Source organism: Psammomys obesus, unplaced genomic scaffold, assembly GCF_907164565.1.
Source record: "Psammomys obesus unplaced genomic scaffold, mPsaObe1.curated_primary_1811, whole genome shotgun sequence".
NCBI lineage: Eukaryota > Metazoa > Chordata > Mammalia > Rodentia > Muridae > Psammomys > Psammomys obesus.
In genome coordinates, this window is record NW_026585504.1 from 69,519,169 (window position 1) to 69,530,184 (window position 11,016).

Sequence of the window (11,016 nt, forward strand, 5' to 3'; positions counted from 1 at the left end):
CTTTTAAGTCCCTATTTATTTATTTATTTATTTATTTATTTATTTATTTATTTATTTATTTATCTGTTTGTTTTTACATCCTGACTTCAATTTCACCTCTCAGTCCTTCCTGCTTACCCCCCCCCCACTTCTCTTCAGAAAAGGGAAGGCCTCCCGTGGATATCAAACAGCCATGGCATAACAAGTTGACTAGGCAACTTCTATTAAGGCTAGAAGAGGCAACCCAGTAGGAGGACAGGGTCCCACAGGCAGGTGCTCCTGCTCCCACTTTCAGGAGTCCAACAAAAAGACCAAACGGCACAACTGTAACATGTGCAGAGAGTCCAGGGTAGTCCCATGTAGGCCCCCTGGTTGACAGTTCAGACTCTGTGAGTCCCTATGGGCCCAGGTTAGTTGATTTTGTGGGGTTTTTTTTGCTACATATGTATTATTTTTAAAAAGTATTTTTGTTTGTTTGCTTGTTTTACGTTTATGTGTGTTTGTGTGAAGTGTGTATGCATATGCCATTATGTGAATGTGGAGGCCCAAGGGACAACTTACACGAATCAGTTCTCTTCCTTGTACTTCTTAAATCTTAGGAATCAAACTCAGTTTTCAGGCTTGGTGGCAAGTACCTTTATCCACTAAGGCATCTTGCCAACCTATGGGGTAAATTCTTGACTTGTCAAAGTTTACTATAAATTAACCCTCAACTACTTATTTAACAATACTTCTTCCTGATTCCAACCTAGATTCTATTGCTGCCTTACTGTCCATTAATTTTATATATATTTAAAAACCTACAAAAGATTACTACTTTTGCCTTTTAATAGAAAATGTTTACACAACCACATGTTGTTCCTCATTCTTTTCTGCATAACCAACCTTCCATGGGATCATCTGCATTCTATTTAAATATTATTTAGAGTCAAGGATGGTGGCATATGTTTGTAAGCCCACCATTTTTTGGAGGCTAAAGCAGAAGGAAAGTCCAAAGCCAGCCTTGGCTACTTAGCAACAACATATCTCAAAAAATTTTTATTATTTCTTTCAGTATGAGTCTGCTTGTGATAGGCCTTTATTTCTTAAAGATAATTCTTTCTACTGTCTCCCACCTTTCATTGTTTTTATTGAGAACTCAGCAGTTAACTTTGTGATTGCTTCTTTGACCACCTCCCTTTGCTTTAAGACTTTTTTGTCATAGTTTTCATCAATGTAACCATAATTCACCTATATAAAACTTTCTTTGTATCTATCCTACTTTGAGTTCATAATGTGCTCTTACTCTGTAATAGCTTTGCTACTTGTAGACAATTTATAGCCATTTTTTCTTCAACTAATGCTTCTTTCTACCCTCTTCATTTTCTTCTGGAACTTCAAATAAACACATTAGACCTATTCATGCTTGATGTTTTTTTGTTTTGTTTTGTTTTTTTGTATTTTTCATCCTTTTATCATCCAATCTTCAGTTTACTGTTTTATGGCCCATCTTTGTGATAATTCTTTTTTCAGCTTTGTTTAATCCATACATTGAGCTTTTCTTTTAGTTACTGCATTTTCATTATAAAGTTTTGTTCTTTTTATTGTTGATAGGTAATTCATAAAACATACAATCTGCTAGTTTAAAATATTAAAAATTCAATAGTTTTTAATGTACACAAAAGTTTCATAAACCGTCACCACTAATTACAGAATACTGTCATCATGTTAAAAGAGCCCTCGTAACTGCTAATAATCACTTTCCTCCCCTCCCCCAGCTCCTAGCAACCACTAATCTACTCTGTCTTCATGAACTAGAATATTCTAAACATTTCCTATAAATGGAATCTTATGGCATGTGGTCTTTTGTATCTGGTTTCTTTTATTCAACACAGTATTTTTAGAGTTTACCCATCCTCTAAGTATAGAGCAGACTTCCCTTCTTTGTGGGCATGATAATGACTGGGGATCGACCCCAGCCAGGGCCATGCACATGTTAATCAGCCTGTGCTCCTATACTACCCTATCCCATATAGCTTTCTTTTCAATGACTGAATACGACAAATGAAAAACAAATATTGTTAATATTTGTTCAACTGCTTCATGAACACAGATTATTTCTACCTCTGGATATAAATGATGGTATTCTATACATGTTTTTCTTTAAGCACATATTTTCATTTCTCTTCAGTTTATATCTAGGAGTGAAACTGCTGAATTGTAGGATAATTCTCAGCTTCAGCTTTTACAGAATTATCAAACTTTTTTTAAATACAGGGTCTTTTTGGGTAGTTCTGCCATTACTTCTCAAACACTAAATTTATAAGTATGTGCCATTATGCCTAGCTCCTGACAAAAATTTTATTTTTTCTCTTTTATTCTTTCTAAAATTATAGCTATTTTTGTGGGTATGACAAGTTACTTCATTGTGGTTTTGACATGCAATTCACTACTAACTAACAGCGCAGAGATCTTTACATATCTTACTGGCCATATGCTGATCTCCTTTAGAGAAAAGTTTCTTCTAGTTTTTGTTCATTTTTAAATTGGGTTGTTTTTCATTGTTAAGAGTTCTTTATGTACTATAAATACAAACCCTTCATAAGATACATGATTTGAAAATATTTTTTTCTCATCCTATAGGGTTGTCTTTCCTTTTCCTTAATAGTGTTCTTTGAAGCAAGAAAGCTTTATTTTAATGAAGTTCAGTGCGTTTTGCTTTTCTTTACTTGCTTGGTGTCATATCTAAGAAACTACTGCTTAATTCAAAATCAGGATGACTTATATTTATGTGTTTTCCTAAGAGCTTTATAGTTTTAGATTTTACACTGGTATCTTTTATTCATTTAAAGTTATCATTTACAATTTTGTTCTTATTTAATTTTTTAGGCAATGAAACATAATCTAAAGCGTGTGTCTGATTAACACCATTATTAGGGTCTCCTACAAGGCTATTGCTCCTCAGTTTTTGGTCTCCTATTTACACATATGCTTACTTATAATTGCAAGTCAAATACTGTATATGACCAATGATGAAAAATAAATTAGTATTTTCTGTATGGGAGGATTTTAATCGGATTCTAGCTATTACCTATCATGGATCACCTAATCCAGTTAGAGATTAAGATGGGTTAAAGCTGGACTTTAGCTCCTGTGAGATCACTGAAGTCACTTATAGCCCACCCTTAATTTTAAGTTCTTCCTGTGGTGTTCCAAAGCTTGTGGAATCATAATCAGTATCCTTGGTCTCCCTGCACCTCTTGGTACCACCTTGTACTAGGAATTGAATTCAGGGATTCATGTATGTTAGCAAATATTCTATCACTGAGCTACATAAAACACTATGTTTTTATATTTATTTTGAGACAAGCTTTCATGAAGATGTCCAGGCTGGCCTTGAACTTACTATGTACCACAGCAAGCCTTGAATTTGAAATCATTCTGCCTTAGTCTCCAGGGTAGATTATAGGTCTGTACCATTGGGCCTAGCACTTCTTTTGTCTCAGTTTCAAATCTGTATGTCTAACCCTTCAAGTTACTGAAAGTTCTGCTCAGCTTTTTGCACCCCAGTTGCCTTCTAGAATGGCAGATGCTTCTTATGTGACAGTAGCTCTAATGAAGCATAAAATTTGGACTGAATTACCTAAAATGGCACATTTTAATGTACAATCATTAGTTTAAACATTGAACACAGAGACTACTTTGTAGCCTTCACCCAGTCTAGTGCAATTCTAGATTTCCAATAAACCCCGTGCAATGTGCTTTATGTGGAAGATGAACGGATACTGGCAACAATGAAGACTTGCCACATTTAGGCTCTAAAGTTGTTTCCTTCTCAGGACATTCTGGGAAAACAAGAAACAAACCTCAGGTTTTAAATATGGTTCCTCTTATTCCCCCAGGGGATTTTCAAAACCCACAATCTTTAAAAAGGAGATTGCAGCTAACTCAAATAAATGACATCTTGTGAAATCAGCTAAGTGATTGAGAATCTAGAATCAAATCCTAGGGATCATTAGGTGATTTAAATTCCACCCAATGGAGGAATTCTACACAAAACTCTAAAAATAAACATATAAATAAGCCTTAAACAGTACAGGGCATGGCACATACTTATAATTCTAGCATTGGGGAAGTGAAGACACAAGAATCCTTGGGGCTTGTTGGCCAGCTAGGGTTGCTAAACTGGTGAGCTTCAGAAATAGTGAGACACCTGCCTCAAAAAACAAGGCAGAGAGGCAAGCAAGATGGCAAAGTGGGTAAAGGTGCCTTCTGCCAAGCCTGTCAACCTAAGTTCAACCACTAGAAAGCACATGGTAGATGGAGAAAACCATCTCCTACAAATTTTATTTTCATTCCTCTGCTACCATACTGCTTGCTCTCACTGCCCCTTCCATTAATCACAGTCCCATACTTTCTTAAAACAGTAGATTATATTTATTATTTAACTACAATGAACCTTTCATGGTTCCCAAGTCCTCTCAGAATAAAGTTCCAGCTGCTTAGTCTAGGATTCAGGGTTCATTTCAGCATTGTTTCAAACAATTCTTCAACCCGGTGGTTTAGAGGACCACCTTATTCACCACCATCTCCTGCTGGAACATCTGGAAGCCTGTTCCTTTCACATATAATGTCCTATTCTAGTTTCTCTTTCAAACTCACAAACTACCCTTACATCTATTAACTATTAAAGCTGTTTTCATCCACTAAAACTCCCACTCAAATTTCATCTTGCTATTGGGCACATGTATGCCAGCATATAGATATGACAATGTTCATCTTGGTTGTAAGGGGAAAAAAGCCCCCCCCCCCCAAAAAAAAACTACCACAAAAACCAGCTCAAATGCTTATCAAGGATCAAATAAAGAAATGTAGTATATTAATAAATAAAACTCAATAGTAATAAAAATAAGGCAGAGCTTCATAAAATAGCAGGAATAAATCTCATAAACCATGATAAGCAAAAAAAAGTTATGCCTTCAGCTCCAGATGAGGAGAAAGGAGAGATGAAAGGAGGCTGGCGGTTGGTTGAGTTGCTCACCAGCAACCAGAGATTTAATACATTTCCATAATGATGCTTCTAGGTGGGTGAATGCATGGGGGTACAGTGGGAGGGTGGAGAATAGGATGAAATTCCAAATTTTTTCCTGTGCTAAGTTGTAGTCTTTTATGATGAAATGGTAATTTTGGGGTCTGTAAGTTGTTTTCCTGAGTTCTATGATCAAACATATAGATGGTCATTTATTTTATAGTCTAGCCATCAGAATCAAAGGTGGCAAGCTGAAGTTTTGACGGGCATCTGAAGGGAGTTGTGCAGTCCTATAGAACTGAGCCCTTAGCCTGTAAAAATATGTGTTAATCTTAGAAAACATTAGAAGTGAAGTAAATTATAGGATACCCAGTTGGTATCTTTAAAGAACTGGAGAATTGCTTAGTATAAAAAAATTTCTTTACGTTCTTTATGGTTTCAGAAGGAAAGTATTTAGAATAATATGAGTATTGAGAAGAAAAATCATCTATGTTGTTTACAGGCAATACTAGGGGATATAACTAAAGACAAGAAGATAATTATCACAAAATTAAGACAGCAGGAGTGATAAAAAGGGCTGTAGTCCAAGAGAGCACACCAGGGCCTTTTAAGTGCTGATAAAAAGGTCAATGCATTGACTTGTGAGAGCAGTCACTTCAGAAAATGGTTTATAATTGCTCATTCATTACATGCGTACTTAACATGCTTTTCTACCTCATAAATTTCAAATTTCAAAAACTGGGAATGAGAAGTTCTATGATTAGTAAAGTCTTTCCAGGCTATAGGAATGGTGTTTGGCGGTGTTTCCTAGTATATATCGGCTCACTGTCTTCAATAAACAAGCAAGCTGCATATGAAATTTTCCTATACTACTTGAACTTTATTCTTCAGCAACTATTTACCAATTCCATCTGCAGAGCCCTTTTCACATCTGCATTGCCTTGATGAGAGTTATTCATGCAAATGTCTTCCTCCCTTTCATCAATGTAAGTTTCTGAAGTATCTGGACTTCATTATGCAATTAGTAATCAAAACCAATAACAATTATACCTTCTACTCAGTGTTTAATATGTGCTAATTTATGGGCATAACTTCATTTAACTATTGTAACAATTTTATCACTATCTCCATTTTATAAATGCTACCAAATCCTAGAAAGGTCAAGGAATTTGTCTAGCTACTAAATGCAGAACTGGAATTTGAACCTACTAACTATTCTACACTATTTTGTCATATATGTATTCTCCTCTTAAATAAGCCTTACTAGATGAAAATAAGGGAAAGAAAGTCCATAAGCTTTGACAGCAAGAAGAAAACAATACCACACCTGTCCTTCAAGTATCTTTAAGAAAGAAGAGAAACAATAAGCGCCAGATATCAAAGATAGCATCAAGGAAACTGTTTTCCACAGACAAGAGGGCAGATGCACATATGCACTCACAGTCATTTTGACAGCAGGTACAAGACCCTTGAAAACTCAAGGCAGACAAAATTCCAGCATAGAAAGAGGTTAGTTGGGCCTGAAATTCCATCACTAGATGAGGAGTTATTGACATTTATTCAATAGCTGCTAAGAGAGGGAGTCAGTTATTCTTAATGATATGAGTCCTGGTAAGTTAACCACACTCCAGAGCATGCCCTACTCCCAAGAGGCAACAACAAACTGGACTAGATGGCAGAAAACAAAACAAAACAAGCAACAACAACAACAATAACAACAAACCCCAAAACCTTGAAGTTAAGTGAGTAGTAAGGAGAGGGTGAATGTTAGATGGGTTGGGGAAGTATGATTATGATCCAAATATATTGTTAAAAAATTCTCAAAGAATTAACAAAAATAGTATTTAGAAAAAGTGAGTACAAACGAGTATTATTTGTGTATCAATTGTTATTAGTCATATTGATGACAGAAAGCAACCACAGGCTTTTCTGTATTTTTTCTTTTTCTTTCTTTCTTTCTTTCTTTCTTTTTTTTTTTTTTTCTGTGCCAGGCTGGTTTCTCTACTTGGAAATGGAAAGCATGGCTTCAGCTGGCCTCTCATCTGGGCGTCTCTATCCACCAACTCCCAAGCTATGTCTCTAGCATGTATGAAACTGTAGGTCACAGTCATATTTAACAGGAATATTCTCCATAGGCACCTGAGGTTCTAAAAGATGCCCAGTGTGTCTCCCTTTTCAAATGCCCAAATTTAATTAAGATGTCCTTTTAGGTTGTAGGTAGGACTGTCAGTTCCACATTCCTTATGAATTAAGGGCTTCACAGTCAAATATGAAGGGTTGGAGCAAGCATTTTGAAAAGCTGAGGACAGGATCTCCAAGCCAGGGCATGTCAATCTTCTACATAAACCGAGGCAGAAGGAATAAACTATGCCTGTGGTTGTATCATAATTTTAAATTAGTCCTGAATATTCTAAGAGGTTGAAAAATACTTTATTATACAGAAATCCAAAGCAAATTAAAAGGAAGTATAGAAAATAAATAAAACAGGATCTTTTTCTTTCTTTCTTTCTTTCTTTATTTTTAATCACAACAACATTTCTAGAATGCAGAAGAAAAAAGTAAGTTTGTCACAACTATGCCTGGTAGGTTTTTCCCTGGGCCCCAATCTACTCAGTGAAATTTTACAAAATATGAATGAATATTTCAGTTTTTAATTCAAAGTTCTTTAAACATATCTCTAGTCTACAGGTAACATCCAGAAGACAATGTCAAAATCATGGTAGGAAACTAAACCGATAAGAAGATAAGTAAAGCAACCCTCTGGAGCCCTAGGTCACCATCCCGGCTAATTCCTGGTCTGATACTTTTTCTATTCTGCAGTTTCTTTCAAAAACCTTCACTACTCTTTTTCACTTTCCACAGTTGACTTGTGAATGATAATTCAAACTTCTGAAGCATGAGTCTTATGTGTTAGGAAGGGTCAAAAGTATTTGAGGAAGGCACAGCCAGTCTTGGAGAACTCAATCCATCTGAAGAGATGATCTGAAAGTGTGTTGAAATTCCTCTGTTAACCACAGATCCAACTGTTACATCCTTTTTCCTGGTTCATATAGCTCACTTCCTTCATCATCTATTTGATTTGACAATTTAATAAATTCAAATTGGCAGTGGGAGAAATATATCCAAGGAACTATTGTTTCATACAGCCTTCAAAGGATTTTCACAAACCCAGTAGGACTCCTGAATGCAAGAGGGCTTTCACAGTAAAAGCTCAATTCTCTTTTAACTCTTTCCTTTCTGCCTAGCTCAGACTCACCACTGACCTCAAGTCCAAAACAATCCTAAGTGCTTAAACCAATACAAAAAATTTTCTTCAATTAGTTCCATAAACTCAAACTCCAGTTGTAAAAAATCCAAAAAGGTTGTTTTCAAGTCCCTTACAAAGCTATTCTGCAAATGTTCACCCTCTTAGGTAAATAGTGATCTTTTCCAGGTTCCTTCTCAAGGTAAAAACAAAGCCTTTCTTCCTTTCCCTCTCTCTCTCTTTGCTGGCTTGCTTATTTTTCTCTTCTTTTCTGGAAAACCTGGTAAGAAATGCTTCTGTGTTATTGTCACATTAGAGGGCCATAGACTCCTGATCCAGGTTTTGGACTAGGAGAACCAATACTGATTCTAAATCCAAAAGAAGAGGATACTATTAAGCAAAGAAGTAGAAGAAATTTAGGGAAAGATGATAGAAGTAGCCTCTGGGCTATGCAGAAAGTCAACTCATTTGATCACAACCTATTACCAAGTAGCACATTTACAGTGGAGATTACAGATAGCTCTGGGTTGAACAACAGGATCATGGTTTGAGAGCTGACCAAGATTTACAGTATGTTTAATAAACACAGTTGCTCTAGTTCTTAGAGGAAATTATTTAGAAACTTGATAATCTAGAGAGGCTAAGATTTGTCTTCCTGTCTCAGTATTTTCCCAATATTTACACCTATCACATAAAAATGAACAGCTTGTTCCTTCTAATTCTAAGAAGAGATGTGGTATCTCTTCTATTCCTCTTGCTGTTTTAGTTCAGACCTCACCATCTTCTGCAATGGCCTTCTAACTGCTCTCACTTTTCTAATGTCTAATATGTAACTTCTCAAAGTAACCTTTGTAAAAGGCCAGAGCTAGAAATGCAGCTCAGCGATAAAGTGAATACCTACTATATGCAAAGCTTGGGTTCAATGTCAAGACAGACAGACTAAAGAGGTGCGTGCGTGTACGCACATACACACATACACGTTAGAAAAACAAGTCCTAGACAGGTTATAATTTTTAAAAGCCTTTTATTTTATGTGGATGAGTATTTTGTCTGCATGCATGCATATGTACCACAAACATGCTTGTTGCTCTTAGCATCCAGAAGAGGTCATTAGATTTCCTGTAACTGGAGTTACAGATGGTTGTGAGCCTCCATGTGGGAGCTGGGAACCAAATCTGAGTCCTCTGCAAGAGCAGCAAGTGCTCTTAACAGCTAAGCCATCTCCTTGGCCCTTAGTCTCATTAGGAGTTGACATGAAAACTGAAATAGGTGCCATCGGGGCATATCAGATTTTTTTCACTTAGAGATTCATAAACAACAACAGTCCCTTTCCTCCAAACCAGCAAACACCATAGGCAATAGACAAGCAAGCACCTATACAAAATTGTCTGGACCAACTGTCAGGACTTCAGACTCACTAAAATGAATATAATCAATCACCAGGAAGCAAGCTCTTCAATTACCTATTTCATTCAGGGTGAAACTGAACAAGGAAAGACTTTAAGCTCTGGCCTAACTAAGATACATGACTGCATATATCTTGTGAGGAATATGCCACCAGAATATACTTGTCTTAAATGAAAAGGCATGATTTTCTATCTAAGAAAAAGTGGGAGCCTGTCTTTCCTACAGGAGTAGAGTGAAGATGAGGCAGAGATTCCATAGCCTAGAGCTATCAAGTCAGAGGCAACAAACTCAGATCACATCCTTAAATCTAACCTGTGGATAAACCCACCTAGTGTGCCAGAAATCATCTACTCTGACTAAAACACCCTTTGTCATTTTTCCTTCCCAAAAGGGGATGTGCACTGATAATTTTAATAATGCCAATAGGGTGCAATTAATTTCCATTCCCACTCTTCATATCCTGTTATGTGACGGGATTAGAAAGACAGTATCAGATTCCACTGTGTTCGAGCCTGCAGCTCTGAAACTGAATGCTCAGAATGCAGTAAGAAAAACCTGAGTATATAAATTTTTGAAAAACCTGTGAGGGCTAGAGAGCAGGGGTAATTATCTTTTTTTTTCCCCTTCTTTTCTTTTTTTTTTGGGGGGTGGGGTGGGGTTAGGTAACAATAACTACAAAGTTACTTTTAAAACACAGGTTTTACATTAATTTAATAGACATAGTTTTGAAGCAAGATATAAACAAAATGATACTGAATGCCTGATGCTGTTTCCAAAAAGAATATGCAGTTTTCTGGTCAAGTGTTTTGTGTTTAGTGGATAGTGAATGTAAAGATTTTAATACTCTATCATCTAGGAGAGGATAGCTTCATTTAAATAACATTTATTTTCCAAAGTAATTTTACTCCTATTAGCCTCGTACAATCTCCAGGAGACAAAAATGGGCAAGAAGGTCAGTTCATAAGTTGAAATATATATGAAGGTAGAATTCTTGTTTAGAACTTACAGGAAGGTGACAGTAGTTGGAAGGGATTAAAAACAAAATAGTACATTAGGCTTACATCATTACCTAATGTCTTCCATGAAAAAGAAAAGGAGAAAGCAATGCTTAACATTTCTGAGGAGGTTGTGCTAAGTACCAGTTTCTGAAGATTTCAAATTCGGCCTAATGTATTTGTCCAGGTCTGGTCCTTCCTGACCCCTTCCTGGTACCTAGCACCAAGTCATCTTCACTCTTAATTTCTATTTGCCTTATTCACATTTTGCGCTCTACCACTGAGCTAAATCCCCAATCCTAGCAAGGACTTTTTGTTACTTGCTATTTTCTGGTGCCAGCTCAGTGCTTAGAACACAGGACATACATTATAAGTATCTGTTA

The 11,016-nt window shown here is 36.3% G+C and overlaps 1 protein-coding gene across 3 annotated transcripts in view; it reads right to left on the reverse strand.

The window, feature by feature from the left end:
- Positions 1 to 11,016, reverse strand: part of Srgap2 (SLIT-ROBO Rho GTPase activating protein 2) — a 221,872-nt gene that overhangs the window by 84,732 nt on the left and 126,124 nt on the right. The gene's annotated exons all lie outside the window — the stretch shown is intronic.